Genomic DNA, 22,173 nt, shown 5'->3' with positions numbered 1-22,173 from the left:
TTCCTTTACTGTGTGGAGCTCCTGTGAAAGGTTTGGAGAGGAAGGAGGCAGTACGGAAATCCTCCAGTGGGTTATCTGTGCTAATGGGTAAAAAAAGAGAACGTAGAAAATGGAATCTGTAGATAATCTCCAAATCTCATTTTAGCCAAGAGCTTCAACCTCCTTCTGTCACTAACCCCATCTAAGAATGAACAAGTGGCAACATTTGCTGGATTTAAAGTTCCCAACTGTTCCTATCCTTCCCCTGACCTCTGGCGGAAAGAGCTAAGCAGAGAGAAGTGTCTGACAGGTAATCAACAGAGAGAAGAGAACTCTAGCTGGGAAAGAACCTTCTCCTTTTCAATGAGTTAGCTTGTTCTCAGCCAGGGTGGAGACATCCCTGGAAAGTCTGGAGACTTCCAAGTTCTGCTTTTAAAAACACACACACACACACACACACACACACACACACACACACACACACACACACACACAGAGAAACCCTTTACATTCTGTCTTAGTAGCACTCTGAGGCAAAAGAGTGGTAAGGGCTAGGCAACTGAAGTTAAGTGACTTGCTCAGGGTCACACAGCGAGGCCAAATTTGAAGCCAGGTCCTCTCAACTCCTGGTGTTCTAGCCACTGAGCCACCCAGCTGCCCCCCAAGTTCTGGCTGCACAGAGGCAGTTAGCATCCTCTTTTCCTCATTTATCTTGTATTCAGTCTCCCTCTCCCCAACCCAAACCCCTCACCAACTTATCACCATCAAAGAACCTTTACTAAAAAGCTGTTGGTGTTTGATAGGCCATCAAGCTACATACTATGTAGGGGAAAGAGCCTTCGTTGGGTGAGTCAGGAGACTTTGGTTCTTGTCTTGGTCACTGATTATTTCCGAGATCTTGGGTAGATCTTTCTGGACCTCAGCTTCCTCTTTATTAAATTTCAACCAGTTTGATGAGAATTTGACAGCAGATCATGTGCAAGTCCCTTTGCTAAGCAATGTGGTGCAGTGGAAATAGCCTTGGCTGTGGCACCAGAGGACCTGTGTGCAAATTCCAGTATTGCCACACTTTATCTGAGTGAATTGGGGTAAGTCAGTTTCTCTCCTTTACCTTCCATTTTCTCAGTTATAAAATGAGGAAACTGGATTCACTGACCTCTAAGGTCCCTTCCAGCTCCAAATTCATGATCTCGCTAAGTAGGACTTATAAGGAGGCACAGCCCTGACCTCAAGAAGCTTATCATTCACCAGGGAGGGGCGTTAAGCAAGTAGGGGAGGGGGCAGCTACGTAGCACAGTGAACAGAGTACCAAGCCTGCAGATGAGAGGAACTGGGTTCAAATCTGATCTCAGACATTTCCTAGCTGGGTGGCCTTAGGCAAGTCACTTAGCCATTAGCCAAGCTCTTGCCCTTCTCTCTTAGAGTGTTACTAAGACAGAAAGTAAAGGTTTTAAAAATAAAAACAAAAAGATAGTAGGGGAATAAGACAAGGGTTTTTAAAAATTATTGTTAGTCATGAATGACTCTTTGTGACCCTACTTGGGGTTTTCTTGATGAAGATACTAGAATGGTTTGCCATTTCTTCTCCAGCTCATTATACAGTGGAGGAAACTGAGACAAACAGGGTTAAGTGACTTGCCCAGGGTCACATAGCTAGTTAACATCTGAGGCTGGATTTGATATCATGTCCTCTTGGATCCAAAGCTGGCACCTTTGCCACTTAGCTGCCCCATAAAACGAGTCCATAAATAAAAATAATTTTAAATAGACCATAAGCATATGAAAGATACAAAGCAGTCTGGTTTTTCAGGGAAAGTCCATGATTGAATAAGGGCAAGGGGGGAAGATGACTAGACAAGGCTTCATGAAGCAAATATTTCAGAAAGACCCTGAAGAACAGGCAGGATTTCATCTGGTGGATACATGGGGAGGTATTTGAGAATATATAGAAATATATAGAATATATAGAAAACAGTATGAGCAAAGGCACATAAATCGGAAAGATGTTTCAACCTTAAATAGTAAAAGAGGGAGTTGATCTAAATGATATCTTTTTAAAAATTCTTTTCATTTATTTCATTAAATGTTTCCCAATTACATATAAAAGAATTTTTAGTGATCATTTAAAATAATTTTTGAGTTTGGAATTCCCCCTGTTCCTTCCCCATCCCCGGGAAGGTGAGCCATCTGATACCAACCCTAAGTGATTTCCATTCTCAGGCCAGACGAAGCTATGACTCCTGCTCTCCGGGAGGGATCCAATTCAGACAGACCACCCTGCACAGAGAGACCTGCAGAAGACAGGTCTGGGGCAGAATCACGGCGGCAGCACCACCGTTCTCTTACTAGACAGTGAAATCTAGAGGGGTCCTGCCCTTTAGGATCAGAGGGTCTCAGAAGCAGCTGTAGCTTGTTTTCCATTTGTTTAATAAACTGGCCCTGTCACCTGAGGGTTTCTAGGATGAATGGGACAAATTGATGTGGAACAAACATTCGGAGCCTCTCAGAAGGTGCCCGATAAATTCAGGGCATTATTTGTCATCATTATGTATGTGTGTGCATAACTGATTGAGCATGCTGTCTCTATCAGCTTCCTTCCTTCCCTCTCAGTAAACACACACACACCCCCGGACCCCGAAGAAGGAGGCTGGAGGAGGGGCCGTCACGGAGTTATCCACCCTCCCTTCCCCTTGCCCTTTGCAATATCACTGAGTTTGCTAATCTACTTATTTGATAATTCACTTATTTCATGTCTGCTTGGCAGAGTGAGCTCTCCCACGCACCAGTTCTAGAGGAAGCGAGATGGGGACGTTGGGAGGAACTTGATCTGTTTTTAGGGGAAAGAGAGAGAGAGAAGGGGGGGAATATATATATGTGTATATATATATTTATGTATATATGTATCTATATATGTATATGTATACATCCAACAATGAACAGCAGTCATGAAATTCAGGATAGAGTGGGATGGGGGAAAGGGGAAGGAGGCCTGCTAGGGAGGCTAAGTGTGGGGCCCACTTTCAAATGAGCCCCTTGTCTTTAAAAGGCAAGGCTGAAGGGCTGGTGGAAGCCTTTTGGCTCCAAGGCTGGCAGCCTGACAGGGGAGCCCTCTTTCTGCTTGCAGAGAACTTGGGAGGTCAGTTGGGTCCCAATCTTTGCAGGTGATATGGGAAGTGGTGGGCTGGAGAATCCTTGGGAATTCTGAGGACTCCCAGGTCTGATTCCCCAGGGATGCCCTGCATCCTCTCTCGTTCTTCCTTTGTCATTGTAGTGCCCCTTCTCTTCCTTCTCCTTATCACCAGCAGGGCCTTTATTCAGCATTTATCCATGTTTTTGCCAAGATGGGAAATGAGGCTTCTCTGATCTCATCCATTATCAGGGTCTCTTTCTGCCCCTCTGGAGCCTCACTCCTCAAGGACCCTGATCTAGGAATATACATGCAACTGAGAGATGGGGCATGGGGGTTAAGAGCATAGCAGGAGGGGGCAGCTAGGTGACTTGGTGGATTGAAAGGCAGGTCTAGAACAAATATGGTCTCAGATACTCCCTGTCCATGTGACCCTAGGCAAGTCACTTCTCTTCCATTTGCCTAGCTCTTACTACTCTTTTGTCTTGGAACCAATATGTAGTATTGATTTTAAGATGGAAGGTGATGATTTTTTTAAGAACATCAAAAAAGTAGGAAAGAGATTTCAGGAGCTATCAAGACTTTTAGAGAGGTAGGATTATGTAGTGGTACGGTTTGAAGCCCACAAATCTTCATCTCTCTGATCTGACACATACCAGCTATATGACCTTGGGCAAGTCATTTCTCTCTCAGTTTGTTCCTTAATAAAATGGGAATAATAGTACCTCTCCCATCTGCCTTACTGGGTTATTATGAGGAAAATATGGGCACCAGAGGTGTCTTTCATTGATACAGGGGACTTCCAGAGGAGGAAACTCCTCTACCAAAAGAGGTTCTCAAGATCTTCTTAAACTCTTAGGAGCTGCCTGGAGCACTAAGAGGTTAAATGCCTTGTCTCTAGTCTCCCAACTAATGTATGCCAAAAGCAGGATTTGAATTAGGTGAACTTTCTACTTTCTGTCCATGCAAATTTTAATGGACTGAGTCATTCTTAGAAATTTACTGGGATAAAAGACCTTAAAGGTGTCAATTAATTCATTCCCCTGCTTTTAGTCATCCCAAACTTAGAATCATAGACTATCCAAGCTGGTAGTTCTCATCTGGATATGAACCTCTCATTTCACAGATGGACAAACTGAAAGCCAGGTTTTATCACTGTCTTTTTTTTTTTTTTCTCAAACTCTTACCTTCTGCCTTAGTTTCAATTCTAAGACAGAGGATCCGGCTAGGCAATTGGGATTAAGTGACTTGCCCAGGTTCACACAGCTAGGAAGTATCTGAAGTAACATTTGAACCCAGAGCCTCCTGACTCCCCACCTGGTGCTCTATCTACTCTGTTACCTATTGGCCCACACACACACATTGTGTCTTTTAAAAAATCACAACAACCCTTCAAGTATGGCCAAAGGATTGTTGTGCCTAGTAGTAGTAGTAGTAGTAGTAGTAGAGCTTATTATTGTTGTTAGAGCTAGAAGGAGTGTGAGAGGTCACCAGTCCAACATTCTAATTTACAAAAGAGCAAATTGAGGTTCAGAGATGTAAAAGGGACTTGTCTAAGAAGGGGCAGCTAGGTGGCCCATAAGATAGAGCACTGACTGGGGCTGGAGCCAGAAAGACTCATCTCCAAAAGTCCAAATCTGGCCTCAGACACTTACTAGCTGTGTGACCCTGGGCAAGCCACTTAATCCTGTTTGCCTCTGTTTCCTCAGCTGTAAAATGAGCTGGAGAAGGGAATGACAAACCAGTCCAGTATTTCTGCGGAGAAATCCCCAAATGGAATCATGAAAAGTCAAATAGGACTGAAGAGATTCAACAATAACAAAGAAGGTCACACAGGGCATAAGTAGAAGAACTAGGATTTGAACCCAGGTTTGAGAAATCCAAATTCAGTTGTCCTTCTGGGTACTTGCAGTCATTATACCTGGGAACTGCTTCATGCCTGCCCCAAATCTCTCCTCTTCTAGCATCAGCCTCTTTCATTTTGCTTTGTATCCCCAGGGGGCCAGGCTCAGGGTTCCCTCTATAATTGCCCCCTCCTGGCTTGTCACCCTTCAATATCCTCATCTCGAGATGGATTAATCAGCGTCCCTTTAACCTTTCCTTGTGGAGGGAGGCTGGTCTGGTGATGAGAAGCCTGTGTTTGTCCCTGGAGTTGCTAAATGTCAAGGCTCTCCACCATCTGGTCCTGGCTTACCTCTCCAGCCTGATCTCCCACCGCTCTCCTTCACACACCCTCTGCTCCAGCCAAATCAGTCTCCTTGTTGTTCCCAGAATGAGCCCTGTGCCTTCCTCCCACCTGGACTGTCTTCTCCTATATCCCTCCCCCTATCACCACTGACCATCATCCTAGTCCATCCATCTCACAAAACCCAGTTCAAACCCACCTCCTCCAGGAAGCCCCCCCCCCCCAGTTTATCCCAAACTACAGTGATATTTCCCTCCTCTGAACTCCTATAATATTACAGATTCTAAACTGGAAGTCCGTCAGTCTAATCCCTGCTGAAGCAGGACCCTCCCTTTGCAGGGGACAAACTGACAAATGTCTCCTCCAGGATGTCTAATCTGCCAGTCATCAGACTCTTGCGCCTTATTCCTTTGGAGGATCCTAATCTGTTTTCCAATTTCAGGTCCTTGGTCGGACTCTAAGTTCCTTGAGGGCAGGGGCAGAGTCAAAGGAACGCATCTCCCATCCAGTGGCCCAGGATAATAACTTACAACTGCTAAAATATATTTATCAATTCTTTAAGGGCTTCAATAAGATCAAATTACTTATATTCCTATATGGAGAAATGTTATTTGTAACTCTCAAAAATTGTATTCACTATTATAGTAATTAGAAGAACTATACATAGGGAAAGGTTGGGGTACTAAGTGGTCTAAGATGATACACAAAAAATATATATGTATATTTTTGTCAAACAAAGGAATGAGTGGAATATTATGTGATCAAATAGCCTCATCCAAAGATAAGAAGAGGGGGCTGCTCCCTGGGGCTTAGATCAAAGATTACAGATTTCAGAGGTTGGGTCCCTTGCTCCTTCCTAGGAGGTCGAGGGCTCTGTAGAAAGAGAAGAGATGCTAGGATCCTGGGAGCATAGGCTCAGAGCTGGAAGGAAACTTAGGGGCCATGTAATCCAGCCTCCTCGATTTGTAGATGGGGAAACTGAGGCACAGAAAAATAAAGGTTAAGCCCCAAAGAACATGGAAAGTACATTGGTCCTCTGACTCCAAAGCTAGCATTTGCTCCACTCTATTAAGGGGGAAAGGAGACCTTTCAGCTCTATCTCTTTGTTTCTCCTCCTAGAGGTTACTGGGTTCTAGCCTCCCACCCCAACACTCATCTCTGCCCCCTGGTCCAGGAGCCAGACTTAGCCTCAGGCCCTAGGGTTCCCTTAGTTGTCTAGAGAGAAGGGATTAAAGAAAGCCAGGAGAGGGGAAGGGTGACCCTTTCCCAAGTCTGGGTTCTTGCTCCCTAGGAAGGAATTTGCAGCTGAAAGAGAGGGCATTGGCTGGCCCCAGCCTCCTTTGGTTAGCTTGGCCTTAGGGGTGTGACTTGACTGGACTTCCCGGGTTGGAGGAGGAGAAAGGACTCTTCCTCCCTCCCCCTTTTCCTTTTCTGAACCAAACCCTTCACCCCAGTCTCTCCCTGCCCCTCCCCCTTTAAATCATCCAAGCCTTTTTTTTTTTAACATAATAAAATATTCATGTCAGCAGAGCAGTCCCTCTTTGCAAAGGCTGCATGTACCCAGCTTATCCTTCGCCCAGGCTTTTAAAGAGCAGGACGTTTTTCCTACTCTCTAAGCATTTTCTTAGTGCGGAATCAATAATGCACTTTACTGGGTGCTCTCTGGATACTGTTTACTGTGCTGCTTCATTTCCAATACTCGGTGTCCTTCCTCCCTCCCCGCCAACCCGCCCCCCCCCCCTCGTCCCAGCATTTCAGTTTTAAAAAAATTTTAAGTAAAAATAGGTGAGCCGTTTGGGTGGGGAGTCCCAAGTCCTGAATCCAAAGGGAGGGAGGGTTAGGAAGGAGCAGAGAGACAGCGGGGCAGCTGCCAAGATTCGGAGCTCTGGTGAACAGGTTGAGTGTGTCTGCCTCGAAGAGGAGGGAAAGAATCAGTTATGGGAATTCCCAACCGGCCAAAGTCGAGGGAGAGGCACCAGCTGTCTGAGATCCCAGAATGTACTAGTGGAGAAGGAACTGGTTCTGGAGGCAGACGGTTGGCCTTGAGGTCCGCCTCTTAACTAGCTGGACAACTCAGTTTACTTCTCGGAGCCTCGGTTTTCCTCCTCTGTGAAATGGGGATGCTAATTCTGGCCAGACCTACCTCACTGGGATGTTGCAAGGAGAGTGCTTTCTAAATTACAAAGTGCTATTTATATAAACTTGAACTCTTATTATTATCCCAGAGAGAGATGGAGCTTAAGTGAACTTTAGCACCATTTTCTCCCTCTCCTGCTCAATGGGGAGCATTTGCAATATTGCTGAGGAAAAAGCATGATGGAAGTTTGAAGTAAATAAGATGCATACCAAAAAAAAAAAAAAAAACATTTAAATAAGCGCAAGCTAGAACAGAAGGAAATGTTTTCTAATAATCAGAGTGATCCAATAATGGGAACAGGCTACCTTGAGAGGAACTGAGCCCCCATCATTCCAAGTTTTCAAGCAGAAGCCACCTCTTTCAGGGATGCCATAGAAGTCGTTCTTGGGAGAGACAGGAGGGTGAATTAAATAACCTCTCGGGAACCTTCTGCCTCTCAGAGTCTATTTGATGTAGCAAAAAAACAAAACAAAACAAAACTCCACCAGTCTTAGAGTTAGACTAATAATAAAATAGCTGACTTTGTTTGCAAAATAATTTGCAAATTCTGTCTCAGTTCATCCTCAAAATAACCCTGGGAGCTCAGTGTAAATATTATCCCTGTCTTAGGGATGAGGGAACTGAGACTGAGAGAAGATAAGTGACTTGCCCAAAATTGCCCAGCTAATGAGGGGAGATTAGAATTCAGATCTTCCTGATTCTAAGTGGATCAAGCTATTCACCACAACTTCTAGATGCCTAGAAGATGTAAGTTAAAGCTCTGGCTCTGACATTTAATAACTATATGTCTCCTGGCAAATCTTTTGATCTCTCCAAATCTCTGTTTTGTAACCTATAAAATGGATATAATTATACTTAGATTGACTTGTAAGGTGTCATCATGTTTGGGGTCCAGTTCCTGATGATCCCATTTGGGATTTTCTCTGCAAAGATACTGTAGGGGTTTGCCATTTCCTTCTCCGGCTCATTTGACAGATGAGGAACTGAGGCAAACAGAGTGAAGTGGTTTGCTCAAAGTCACCCAGCTAAGTAAGTGTCTGAGGTTAGATTTGAACTCAGGAAGATGAATCTGCCTGTCTCCAGGGCTGGTGCTCTATCCACTGCGCCACCTCAATGCTGCCGCGNGTACTTAATAAAGGTGAATTCTTGATTCAGTACAACTGAGAACAGCTCCTCTTCTGTCCTTTCCCTCATTTCTTGTTCTTGCTTTTGTGAATTTTAATTGAATTCACAATCCGTTATACTACAAATGTCCTTAAGTCATTCTCCTGTGACCTCCTTGGCGTCTTTTGAACTGGATTATAAAAGCCTTTTGGGTAGGGACTCTTATTGTACAGGTTACCACACTATCTAGAATGGAGATGTTTTTGATTTAAGAAAACAGTGTCCCCAAATACAATTTAACAAAATGATAAATTGGAGACCATCATAAAAGTCAAGCCAACAGATATTTCATTTATTTTTTTATTTGAAAACCCTTACCTTCCATCTTGGAGTCAATACTGTGTATTGGTTCCAAGGCAGAAGAGTGGTAAGGGTAGGCAACGGGGTTAAGTGACTTGTCCAGGGTTGCACAGCTAGGAAGTGTCTGAGGTCAGATTCAAACCCAAGATCCCCCTCTCTGGGCTGACTCTCAATTCACTGAGCTAGCCAGCTGCTCCCCCGCCCCCAACAAGTATTTTAAGGCTCCTTTAGTGGGGTCAGCATTGCGCTGTGCATTATGGGAGATCAGTCAACCAACAAACATTTTTCATGCACCATCTTCCAAGCACAGTGCTAGGCACTGAGGAAGCAAAGACATAGATGAAGCAGTTCTTGCCTTCAAGGAGCTTCCATTCTAATGCTAAGAGCCCTGGAAAGAAAACTAAAGACCCAAGTCCATCACTTTGAGAAAGGCCTTCTCATAAACATCTGTCCAGTGATGGAATGTAAGATGGAGGGGAGATACTAGTTCCTACCTTTGAAGAAATTAACATAGGCCCTAACATGAAGTGATTGGAGGATAATTTAATAGGGTATAAAAAGCAACTGCCAAAGTCTGGTCCATGCTCCATTTTGGAGGAATTCAGGAAAGGGAAGTATGAGCAGCTGCTGAGGTAATAAAGGATGACTTCATGAAGGAAGTAGGACTTGAGAAAGGCCTTGGATAAGATTTGGACAGACAGAGAGATAAGGGGAAGGCATTGGGGGGGGGGGGGGTGTAAACGTGACCAAAGGCGTGGAGATGGGAACTGGCCAGAGACAAAACAGCCCAGGCTGAAGTGAAGGCTGGGGTATGAGAGGATACAAATGCTAATCCCACTTTCTCTTTTTCTTGTTTTCTGACCTCAGGCAAATTATAGGATCCTGCATTTAGCTGGAAGGAAATTTAGAAATCACTTAATCCATACTCCTTTTTTTTTTTTTTTTTTTTTTTTAAAGAAAGTGAAGCCCAAAGAGAATAAGGGATTTTGCCCAAGGTCGTAGAGGTAGTTAGTAGAGGAGTTAGGATTTGAATCCAGAACTAGCATTGTGGCTTTGTCACTCTGATTTCATACTTTCCCCATCTGTGAAATGAGGGGCTTAGACTACTAGATCTCTAAGGTAGAGATGATTTTGATAATCTTTGAGTTGGTGAGCCTGGGAAATAGCACTGCATTTATGCACTAAATTCAGTTAACCTTTAGCTCATAGAAGAAGGGCCAGACACAGAGACAGAAACAGAAAGTTAGAGACAAGAACAGAGACAGAAAGAAAGAGAGATGGAGAAAGACAGAGAAGGATAGAAATAGAAACAGAAACAGAAAGACAGAGAAAGAAGGATAGAGACAGAGAGGGGGGAGAGAGAGAGAGGGAGAGAGAGAGAGATAAGGGAGGTGGAGACAGAGAGTGAAATATAAAGACAGAAACAGAGACAGAGATGGAAACAGAGCAGGATAGAGACAAAGAGATGGAGACAGAGAAAGAAGTATAGAGACAGAAACAGAGAAAGAGAAAGAGAACAGGATAGAAAAAAAGGATAGAAACAGAAACAAAGAGAGATGGAGGCAGAAAAACAGAGAGAAAAGAATAAAGGCAGAAATAGACAGAAAGGATAGGAACAGAAACAGAGAAAGACAGACAGATGGAGACAAAGAAACAGAGAGAAGGACAGAGGTAGAAACAGACGCAGAGAGAGACAGAGAAAAGGATAGAGACAAAACAGAGACAAAGAGAGGTGGAGACAGAAACAAAAGTATAGAGGCAGAAAGAGAAAGAGAGAGCCTCTTCACATTAGACATACATTGGCCTTTGGTAAGGTTAGGTGGGGGCTGAGGGAGGCCATGGGGAACTGGGCAGGTGCAGTATCAGCTGGTGATGGGATTATCAGCCCCAAAGAAGGAGTCGTTTGGAAATTATTACGGAAAAGGGGACTGAGGACAAATTGTATGTACCCTGGGGCAAAGCAGAGATTATCACTTTAAGAATAGAATTTTTAGCTTCTAGAGAGATTAACCCTTCCCTAGCAGGGCTCCTGCAACACAACTTGGCTAGGCTATATTGAGGGGCGGAGGGAGGCAGGAGAATCAGGCACTTCTAAATCTAATATCAGTAACTGGAGGGAAGAAGTAGGTATTCAGAAGGCAATCTGGACTTGGCATTTTGATGTTGCTCCTGGTTGCCCTCATTCTTTAACTGGAACCTCCCCTTTCATCTCCCTTCTTCCCAGGAGCTATGCTTCCATCACAGCCAGATTCCTCCAGTTCAAGGATTGTTAACCTTTTTTGTGTCATGGATTCTTTGGTAAAGCCTTTGAACTTCTTTTCAGGACAATGTTCTTTTTATAAAATTCCTAATGACAGGAAATGTAGTTTTAATTAGAACTAATGAAAATAAAGACGCATTTTGTTCCTGATCCCATGAAATGTATCCATGTGCCTCGGGGAGAGAGGCCTGTGGACCTCAGTTTAAAAACTCTTGTACTAGTTGGTACATGATATAGCCTTTGCAAAAGGAAATCACCTGCCAATCTCTGGGGATTGTGGATTTGGTATGTTAGAGGACTCCTGCCCAGTGATGACAAAAACTAAGATGGAGAAGTGCCAGTCATGGTGGGCTCACTTTACCAAAACTAGAACATGAGGTTAGGGAATTAATTAGCTTCCTGGGGGCAGGACATTGCCACTCCCTGCCCCCCCCATTAAAAAAAAAGCAAACAAAGCAAGTTCAAGCCACTAGGTCCACAGAGACAAGCTCTAGCCTGGTGCACTCTACCCCAGTAAATCAAACTGTGACACCACTGCATCTCAAGTATTGAGATCCCACAGGAATTTACTGAGGTCTTGCCAATAGCTTGTCCAGGGCTACTGGCCCACCCTTAACCTGTAAAGGTGTTTTGCCCAGCCCCACTCTCTCCTACTGCTTCCTGAAACACCAACTTGGGAGACTTTTAGTAAATACCAGCAATCAGGCACAGTCAGAGGCACTCTCCTACTGATGGGTATCTCCACTGCCCAAGAAATCCCAGCATTTTAGGGAATGGGAGGGAATGGAATGAACAAACCTCTCCCCTTTAGATTTGTTTATTGTACATTTAACAGAAGCTAACATTCTGTACTTTGGGGCACAGAATTTAAATTTACAACTCTACCAAAATAATGATCATCTTACTGTTCAAAGACAAACAAAAACCAATTCATTATTTACTAGGTGGAGAGATTTTCAAAGAATATTTGTCAGTAGGAAAGTAAAGAAAGAAAAAGATAAAAAAGCAAGGAGTTGACAGTGGGAGAAAGTTTATTGGAAATTTCCCTCATTTGTCTCTTAATTTCTTTGGGACCCCAACATCTGATGTCTTTTCAGTTGGGTCCCAGCTTATGCCAGGTCCTAGAAAGGCAACTGCTTGCTACCAAAGAGATTCAATAAGTGATAGCAGAAGAAAGGCTGATTGATATTTGAGGGATCTGTGTCTGTGCTGGATTTATTTATATGTTAGATGCTCATGGATATGTATACCCTAGCTCCTTATGAGCGGAAGAGGCAATGGATCCTAGATTTCAGTTCATTGCCTAGATATACAGATCTAAAGATGCCCCCCAGTTACTTTAACCCAAACATAGAAAGAATCACTGGATCACTGCATCAGGATGAACATCATAGCTATGCATAGAGTAGGGGGTCTTCATCTGGGATATGTGACCCCTTAGATTTTAGGGGGTCTATAAACTTGGGTGGAAAAAATTACAACTTTTACATCTTCTACTAACCTCTAGCTGAAATTTGGCATTTCCTTTCATTTTGAATTAAAAAAAAATACTTTTATTCTGAGAAAGGGTCCATAGATTTTACCAGTCTACCAAAAGACTCCACGATACAAACATAGTGAAGAAATCTTGACCTAGAGTATGGCCCAGCACACCCTTAGTTTACAATCCATTACAATTGAAGGGAAGGATCAATGGTAGTCTGAGTCATCTGTGCGTGCTGGCATATCTGGATCACATTGTATGTGTGTCTACTGTGAATACTGTCATTCTCCTAGAGAAGTAAAAAGAATTTATTCTCTGATGGATTGAGGCCAAGGGAGCTGGGGATACAATAACTGAAGAGACATGTGCTAGTCAGGATCCTTTAGTTCCATCGGGGACATCAAGTGGCAAAAGGGTCAAGGACCCATGTCCTCTTTTCCTCCGAGATTTCTGGGCCCTGCCACTCTCATGGCAAGCCCTCCATCACTATTCTACAGTCACCCTCAGAAACTTCATGGAAGAAAATAGGGGGATACCTAAAAAAGTTATGAGGCCAAGGGGGTCCCTGGCTGCTAGGAGGGTGAGTATTTTTTAAAAATTAGTTATGCTATGTGTGTCGGCCATGGGTGGGGGGAATGCGGGGGGTGAAGGGGAAAGTAGGAGCATGAATCATGTAACCATGTTAGAAATGAATATTAATAAATGTTTAAAATTTTAAAAAAATTTGTTATGCTTTCAAGAGTCAGGGTCTTGATCTATTCTATTCCTTACCTTTTACTACACAAACCACTGAGTCCCACTTGTCCTGGGGGTACCCCAAGTCTACAGAATCATAGGATATCACTGCTTAGCTTAGCACAAAAGATGTCAGAGTAAGACGGCATTTTTAGAATATAGAAAATTAGGTTCTTAGAACATAGAATATAATTGGAAAGGATGTTAGGATTTAGACTACTTTGGCAAAATAATAATAACGATGATGATAATGGTATTTATATGACTCTTTAAGGGGTGGCAAAGTACTCTACGTGTGTTAACTCGCTGGATCCTCCCAACAGCTTTGTGATGTAGGTGCCATTAATAGGGACCTTAGAACATGCAGTGTTAGGACTGGAAGGGTCCTGAGAAATTGTCTAGTTCAGCTCCCTTAATTGACATAATTGCTTGAATTATGGCTTGCTTGGCCGAAGTAAGCTTGGAGCTGAACCCTCCAGGTGATTAAAGGGTTTATATAATGAAAATGCAATCTATGTGTGTTGCTGCTACAATATTGCAGCCTCGTTACCCTAAGGAAGCTATGGGCAGGGAATATACCTCACCCCCATAGTAGGTACACGATAGAGTCTTCCAGGAATTAAGAAGGGGAAAAGTTCTGAGCTAGGGTTCGGGTCTTGGATCTTAGCACTAATTCTGTGATCCTAGACAAGTCACTTCCCCTAATTCCTCTCTGGGACTCAGTTTCCTAATTCCTAATTCCTAATGGTTGGACTCAATTGTTTCTAAAATCCCTTTGACCTTTAAAATGCTATTTCATTCAATATGCTGAGGCAGTCTTCCCTTCCTTGGGCACAGACTGGTCCGACTCAGGGGTAAGGTTCAGGGTGAAAAACAAATGAGTTGGCATCTCTTGGATGGCTTCCACAGTAAACAGGTCCCTGGGGAAGGAGACGCACCTTAGCTGGCTCTACTTGCCTTGCCTAAGTAATTGCTTCAATCCAAGAGGAAGAATCTCACAAAAGCAAAAAGCACCTCCCCCCGCCACGTCCCCCAAGATCCCGACTTGTGATTACTAAGGGCTGCTCTGTTCGACAGGGCAGTGTCAGTTTCTGCTGATTCACGGGATCCTGAATGGAACACATTGACAGAACAGTTTTCTGCCACCCTGGCTGAGGGGGTCACCTTGCACTGGTGTTCTTCTTTAAGAGAAACCGAAAAGATAGAGGCTGTGAGGGAATGAGGTTAGGCGATGAGGATAGGAGGGGAAGTAAAGGGAGTTGGGGGTGGGGTGCAGAAAAGAATCAATATGCCAGAGAGGGGGGTGGGGAGGAGAGGGAAAAAGAGAGAGGGGGAGGGAGAGGGAGAGAAAAGGGANNNAGGGAGCGAGAAGAAGTGGAAGAAGAGAGAGGTGGGGAAGGGAGAGTGAAAGAAAAAAGGAAAGGGAAAGAGAGAGGGGGAGGAAGGAGAGAGGAAGAGAGGAAAGAGAGACATAAAAACAGAAACAGGGAGATAAAGGAAGGGAGATGGAGAGGGAGAAAGGGATGAGGGAGGAAGAAAAATGGGAGAGGAGAGGTAGGAAAGAGAAGGAGAGAGAGAAAGAAAGAGACAGAGAAATGGGGAGGAGGAAAAGAGAGGAGAGAGAGAGAGAGAGAGAGAGAGAGAGAGAGAGAGAGAGAGAGAGAGAGAGAGAGAGAGAGAGAAGGGGGGGAGCAGGGAAGAGATGTTGGATGTGCTAGAATTAGAAACTCCTCTGTACAAAGGCTCCATTTCCACAGTGTTAATAATTTATCCCAGCTCCAACTTTTCTTATCAATAAATAGGAAACAGCTTGTTAGGAAGAATTTCCCCTGTCCTTTTCTCCCTGAATGGAGAACCCCCATGGCCTTTCAAACAGTTCCTCAGAAGAATAAAATGGCAGGGGTGAATGTTAGGGCAGGAGAAGCACTTGGGGAACACTCCCTCCACTTTTAGTTTCCCTATCCATTCTTCTTTTCATACCCAGGGCCCATAATATTAGACCTTAGAATACAAGCTCTCAAATCATAGAATGTTAGGCTTGGAAGGGACTTTAGAATATCAGACAGTTAAACTAGGAGGGACCTTTGATATAATCTCACCCAAGCTCTTCATTTGTTGATGTTCAGTCGTGTCTGACCCTTCATGACTCCATGTGGGGTTTTCTTGGCAGCAATACTGGAGTTTTTCACCATTTTCTTCTCTAGCTGAGGAAACTGAGGCAAACAAGGTTCAGTGACTTGCCCAAGATCAAACAGCTAGTAAGCATCTGAGTCCACATTTGAACTCCTAACTTCAGGCCCGGTGCTCTATCTTATAACCTTGCTGCCCTCACGTTTACAGTAGAGAAAACTGATGCCACAAGAGAAAGGTCTTGCCTTAGGACACATGCTTCATTAGTAGCAGAGCACAGGCTCAGGTCTTCTGAATATCTATTTTGTTCTTTATCCATTGCAACGAGTTTTCGATTCATTAAAAAAAATCATTTTAGGATATTAATTTGGCCTTCTCCCCTCCCCTCTGAGTGAGGAAGGAGGGAGAAATGGAGGGTGAAAGGAATCTTGTTCCCCTCTGCCTCTGCTGCCTCAGGGAAAGATCCAAATTAGGGTAGATCAAGGGAATAGTCATGGTATGGGGAAAGGAGATCCTAGTTCCATCCACAGCCCTGCTTTATACTGACAAGAACTGGTGTTCCTACCCTTTCTTTCCTCCATCCTATAGCCCTAGGTGAGGCCCAGATGATTTTTCTATTGATCCTCATCTCCTGATTGTCCTCCCTCTACCCTGCTGCCACCCCCAGGGCTTGTCCTTGGCAGCTACTTGCCACCCACCTTAGACTCTGCCGACAGCTGCTTCTCAGCACCCAGTTGAGGTTGGCAGCATTGAAGATGAGACAGGGTTTTGTTGGCAACTCGGTAGACAGGTTGAAAAAAAATCTGTTAGCTGCTAAGATGTTCCTTGGTCTTGGCCATACTCCCCCATTTCAGAGCAGTAGGGTGTCTGGCAAGAGGAGTGGTGCTTGGTGAAAAAATGCATAGGAGAAAGGCTGTGGGACTATATTTTCCCTTAAAACACACACACACACACACACACACACACACACACACACACACACACACACACCTAAACTGGAGAGTTTTTGCAGCTTTTTTTTACGCCTAGACTAATTTTGTTCATACTTCAGGTCTGAACTAATTTGGATCAGTGATAGATATCTTTTGGGCAATGCATCAAAATATGATATGGCAGACAGAGCATTGGGCAAGAAGTCAGAAGCCCTGAGCTCTAACCCTAGTTTTGCCACTTTGCGATCATACGTGACTATACGCCAGTCAGTTACCTTTTACCTTTTTCGAACTTCAGTTTCCTTATTTGTAAAGGAAAAATAACACCTGTCCTTCTACTTCAAATGGTTGTTGTATGGATATAATCCAAAAAGCTACCATTTATATATGGCATTGTAAGGTTGGCAAATGCTTACATACATTATCTCTTTGGAACCCGATGACAACCTTGAGAGATAGTTAGTATAGGTAGGTGAAGAAATTGATACTCAGAGAGGGTGAGCTGCACTTGGTCATACAGTTGCTAAATATTAGAGGAAGATTCAAACCCAGGTCTTTCTGTAAACAAATCTAGGACACAAGACGCAAGTCCATGCCAAATAAGATAATATAACTACTAAATACAGGAAGGTCGTATCTTTTTTTAAACTGGTTCTCTGATTTCTTTGGGGTGTAGGGAACTGGAGCCTTCTCTGCAATTTAAAGGCTTAGAATTGCTGGAGATACTTTGATATTAAGTATCTTCTCTGGGATTATGTGAACAATATATGACAAAGGCAAGACTTGAATTCAAATCTTCATGACTCCTCCATTATAGCAGGATGCCTTTCAGGTAGCAAAGGGGTATTGTTATGATTTCAGATATGATGTTTGGTTTGTAAGGAACATAGATCTAAAATATTGAGGGGAGCAAGTCACTTGACCCCCATTGCCTACCCTTACCACTCTTCCACCTATAAGTCAATACACAGAAGTTAAGGGTTTAAAATAAAAAAATAAAATATTGAGGGGAACTCAAAAGCCATCCAGTTCCACCACTTCATTTTATAAATGAGAAAGCTGAGACTCAGGAAAGTTAAATAATTTGCCCAAGATCCCATCACTGACACACAATTTAAATAGCTGTGATCCAGGGTGCTTGTTATTGGTAAGGTACTAGGGATAACCAGGATTCTAACAGTTCAATTAATCCTCAAACTCCTTTAGACAGAAAGTTTCCTTTTGAAAGAGGTAAGGGAAGGAAGAAACAGAGACAGGTAGTGAGCATCATAGGTAGGATTGGAACTCAGATCTTCAGACTCCAGGACAATGCTCTTTCCACTATACCAAAAGTCTAAAATGTCTTCCTCATAAAATCTCAGGAGAGGAATTAGAGTAAACTGACTTTCCAAAGACAACCCCCCAGATATATGAATACAATGATTATCTCCCCCTCAATTTCCTCTTCTATACCCTTAACATTCCCATTTCCTTCCAGAAATCCTTATATGACATCATGTCGACTCCCTCATCAGCCTTCCTGCAGATGAATTCTTATTGATTGGTGTCTGGCTGATAAAATGAGGTGCTCAGAACAGAGCTCAGTACTCTAGGTGGTCTGAAAAGGGGCTCTCACTGTCATGTTTAATAAAATGGGTCCATTAGTGTTTCCCCAAGATAGCAAAATTCAAAATGTCTTAACTGCTAGAAGCATTATTGGAATAAGTGGGAGATCCCCCAAAGAGCCAAGTTTAAGGAACTGAATTCATTGGGCGCAAATGGTTTTTGCTGTTTCTGTGTGGCCTGAATATTCTCCCTATTGTAGTCATACCTCCAGTATTTGTGTGTGTGTGTGTGTGTGTGTGTATGTATGTGTGTATATGTATATATACACACATATGCATATGTCATGTGGATTGATGAGCATTATATTCGTCTTTTAGAGAGCTAAGAGCTGGATTGGGGAAGGGAGAGAAGCCTTCATCTGGCCCCCTGGTCCTGGTTAGCCTTTGGATCCAGATTCTTATCACTACTGGTTCACAGAGGAGGAAGCACTCAATGAGTTATGGTGGAATCAGGATTCCAGTTTATACTACTCTTCCCTGAGAGCAATTAGATATTATAAGCCCCAGCCTCAGTCTGGGTCAGACTGCACCGATGGAATGTTACCCCCAGGGAGGGACTGGAGTTTGATCTTGGTGGGATCTGAAATTATTCTCTCAACCTCCCAGGCATCCCTCATCTCTAGGCTTTGAAGCTCATCTGGCTGATATGTCTCTTTGGATCTGTCCGTCTAGACTGGCTGTCGGCTATACTCTCTCACCATTCCCCACCCGTCTCCCCTTGCACCACCTACCAAGCTTCCCACCTCTATCAGTTTATGTCTGGCTAACCTTTCTGACTATCTGCTGTTGTGTAACTTTAAAGAGTGGCAGGCAGGTGCTTGAGTTTTGACTTTTTCCAAGACTGGACGTGACAGTGGTTTGGGAGAGGAGGGCTCTGAGCCAACATTTGGTCAAGGATTCCCAATCCAGTTCCCCTGTGAATCATCAGGGTGTAACAGAAAGGGCTTTGTGCAGAGTCCAGAACCCTGGGTTCTAGGCTTATTTCTGCCACTCACTCACCAAATGACCTTGGACAGATTACTTCTCCTACCTCAGGCTTAGTTTCCAACTCTGTCATAGAAATAGCTCCTATTTTAGAAGCATTTTAAGGTTTACAACATGCTGGCTTCAAAGCAACCCTGTAGGATAGGGAGTGGAAATAAGATTATTCCCAACTTATAGATAAAGAAATAGACTGAGAGGTGACCTGACTTACAGGCGGTCACACAAATAATAAGTATTAGAGCTGGGATCCAAAGCCAGGTTTCTTGACTGTCTCCATGGGAGAGTAGAGAGAGAGCTGGCTTTTCACTGGGAGGACCCAGGTTTGAATCCCAACTCTGCTACTTACTAACTTAGGGAAATGACTAACCCAGTCCAGGGCTCAGTTTCCTCATCTGTAAAAAGAAGGGGTTGGACTAGATGACCTCTAAGATCTCTTCCAGCTCTAACATAAAGATTATATGGACTAGATCATCTCTAAAGTCCCTTCCATCCTTCATATGCTATGATTCTGTCATCCCAAAAGGTTAGGAACATATTCTTAACATAATCCTTCTTTTTCATATTATATCTCATTGTCATCATCATCATTTTTCTTATTATTCAGCCATGCCTAATGAAAATAAGTGGGAAGCTTCAGAGAAGCAACAGAGCAAGGGTGAACCACAGCTGTCCTTCATAGAGATTGGGTCTAAATTCCCATCACTCACACATAATTTAATCAGCTGTGATCCAGGGCACTTGGGGTTGGCAGGGATATTAGGGGTGACTACTCTTCTAACAGTTCAATTCATTTTCCAAATTCCCTTAAACTGAAAGGAGAGCCTGAGTTGAGAGAAGTGGAAGCATTGAATGTGGGGAGAGGGGGAAGGAGGTCAGAGGTAAAACACTTGTGTGTTTGGGACTTCCAGCTGGACCAGATTTGGTCTATACCAACAGGATACCTTGCTACGCTAAAAAAAATCAAATATCTAAGGCTAAATTGGAGATGGGGATAGAAAAGACAGAAGAGACAAAGGCAGACACAGACACAGAAAATGAGAAAAGGAGGGAGGGGAAGGGAGACAGGGAGAGAAAGAGGGAGGGAGTCAGACAGAGAAAGAGAGGGAGGGGATAATGGAAAAATATCATTCTGGTTGAGCCTCTAGATTTATTTATTGTACTTGCTGTTTATTAAACTCTCTCCACAGCAGGAGAGGGCTGGTAAATACACAGGCTGATTCATTAGCGTTTCTGGCCATCTGCTTCTCAGAGCCAGAAGCTGGGGGCTGCGCTCTGACTCCCTAGGTTAGGTCAGGACCGTGTTTGGCAGTGAGGTTAGATCTCAGTGGTGGCAGGATTTCAGTCTTCCCAGTGATGGACAGGCGGTAAGGAGGGGTGGAGGAGTGTCAGCGATGACATCTTTAAGGGTCCTTAGCCCTGGGTAGTAGTCTTGGGGTGGGGGTGGGAAAGAATGAATTTGTGAAATGAAAAAAGAGACTAGTGAGAAGGGTCCGATCTGGCAGCTCCCTTTCCATTGCAGCAGTCAGCCAGGTACTGATCAAGAGGCCACCGTGTGTCATTGGACTGTGAGAGAATTTCAGAGGACATAGGAAAAATGGAGAGTCTCTGTCCTTGATACAATCTGTGCAGTAGAAGGCATTTTTTATTATATGTACAGAAATGTTTATTAAGTGATTGAGAGGGTCCCTTTAGCCTAATACCAATGCGAAGGACATTGATGCTCTGCAATAGTGAGAAAAGGCTCCAGATAAGGCTTCTGGGAAAATTATCCAAAATGAAACACTCTAAAGCCAGTTTCTCCCAACCCTTCACTGATCCTGTGTGCCTTCTCAGAAAGGCCCCCAAAAGGGGAAGAAAGTGGAGGATCATATATTTAGAGTTAGACAGGAGCTTAGAGGCCATCTAGCTAGTCTAATCCCTTCATTTTACAGGTAAGGAACTGAGGCCCTGAGAGGTTGTAATGTGCCCAAGGTCACACAAGTGACAGATGCAAGATTTGAATCCACTTCCCCTGATTCCAGAACCAGAATTTCTTCCACTGTACCATGTGAAGCTTGTAAAGAAGAGGGGATTGTAATTATGGAAGAATTAGGAACAGGAAGAGTATCTGGTATCACCTGGACCTAGAAGAATAGTGTATTAATCTCATAAATTCATCAGGGCTAATAGGAGAGGATTAGGGAAGACTGATTATGGACATCTAGAGACAGGGCCATGTTTTTTGCTACTTCACACATTATGGAGTCTATAGTTAGGAAGCAGCTTCTGGTCCCCACCTTCTACCACTTGCTCCCTGTTATGACCTTAGTTGACTTCTATTCCTTCTCTAGGCCCTTATTTCCTTATTTCTAAAATGTCAGGTTTAGAAGAGATAAACTAAGGATCTTTCTCACTCTGATAGTTCTTTGATTCTAGAAGTCTATGAATTTCCAGCTGGCTAGAAGTTAAGGGATTGAGAAAGGACTATTTTTGTAGAGGGGGGGGGGCTTTGGGGCACCCTTCAAAGCATTAGAGCTGAGAAAGGGATGAACAATCATCAAGCTTAAGAACAAATAAAAGCCCTCCTGGGCTACCTGTGCCTGGCTATAGAAATTGGGGATTTACCCCTGGCATCTTGCCTCTATCCCATCTAAACACCTGGCCCCATGCTGCTTCCCCATCTCAGGAGTTAATGAGTGCCTCTTGCCCCCATATGAGGCAAGCAGCAAGAAGTTTTAATGCTGGGATTCTAGCTGCTCTGTTTCTGACCAAACGAGGGATTTGAAATATTCATCAAATAGGACTGCAAATGGCCTGGGGAGTCAGAGTTTCATGAGTAACCTTTTGAGGATTCCAGTGTGAGTTCACATATGTAGAGCAAATAAGAGGAAATAGATTTAAATGGCAACAATAGGAGCTAGGGCTAATCTAAGGGGGAAACATCCTGCCTGGGACCATTGGCATATTAGAAAGATGCAGCCCATACTTCCTAGGAACCTTATAATAGCGTGAACATCCATCTGCTGGGGGATGGTTTTAGAGGCAGCCTAAGAGACAATATGAGGGCAAAGTGAGCTTGAGGATGGGAAAGTTTTTCCTTAGTCAGTGCCTAAAACTAAGGCAATGGGGGTATTTGCTAGGGGTTGTACGCAGTAACCTGCATTATTGCACTTT

At 43.7% G+C, this 22,173-nt stretch overlaps 1 protein-coding gene across 1 annotated transcript in view; it reads left to right on the top strand.

Annotated features, from left to right (window-relative positions):
- NTNG2 (netrin G2) overlaps positions 1-22,173 on the top strand; it is a 107,588-nt gene that overhangs the window by 16,444 nt on the left and 68,971 nt on the right. The window lies entirely within an intron of this gene.

Source organism: Gracilinanus agilis, chromosome 2, assembly GCF_016433145.1.
Source record: "Gracilinanus agilis isolate LMUSP501 chromosome 2, AgileGrace, whole genome shotgun sequence".
NCBI classification, from domain to species: Eukaryota; Metazoa; Chordata; class Mammalia; order Didelphimorphia; family Didelphidae; genus Gracilinanus; species Gracilinanus agilis.
Note: the sequence above shows the minus strand (reverse complement) of the source record. Positions and strands in the feature narration are given on the sequence as shown.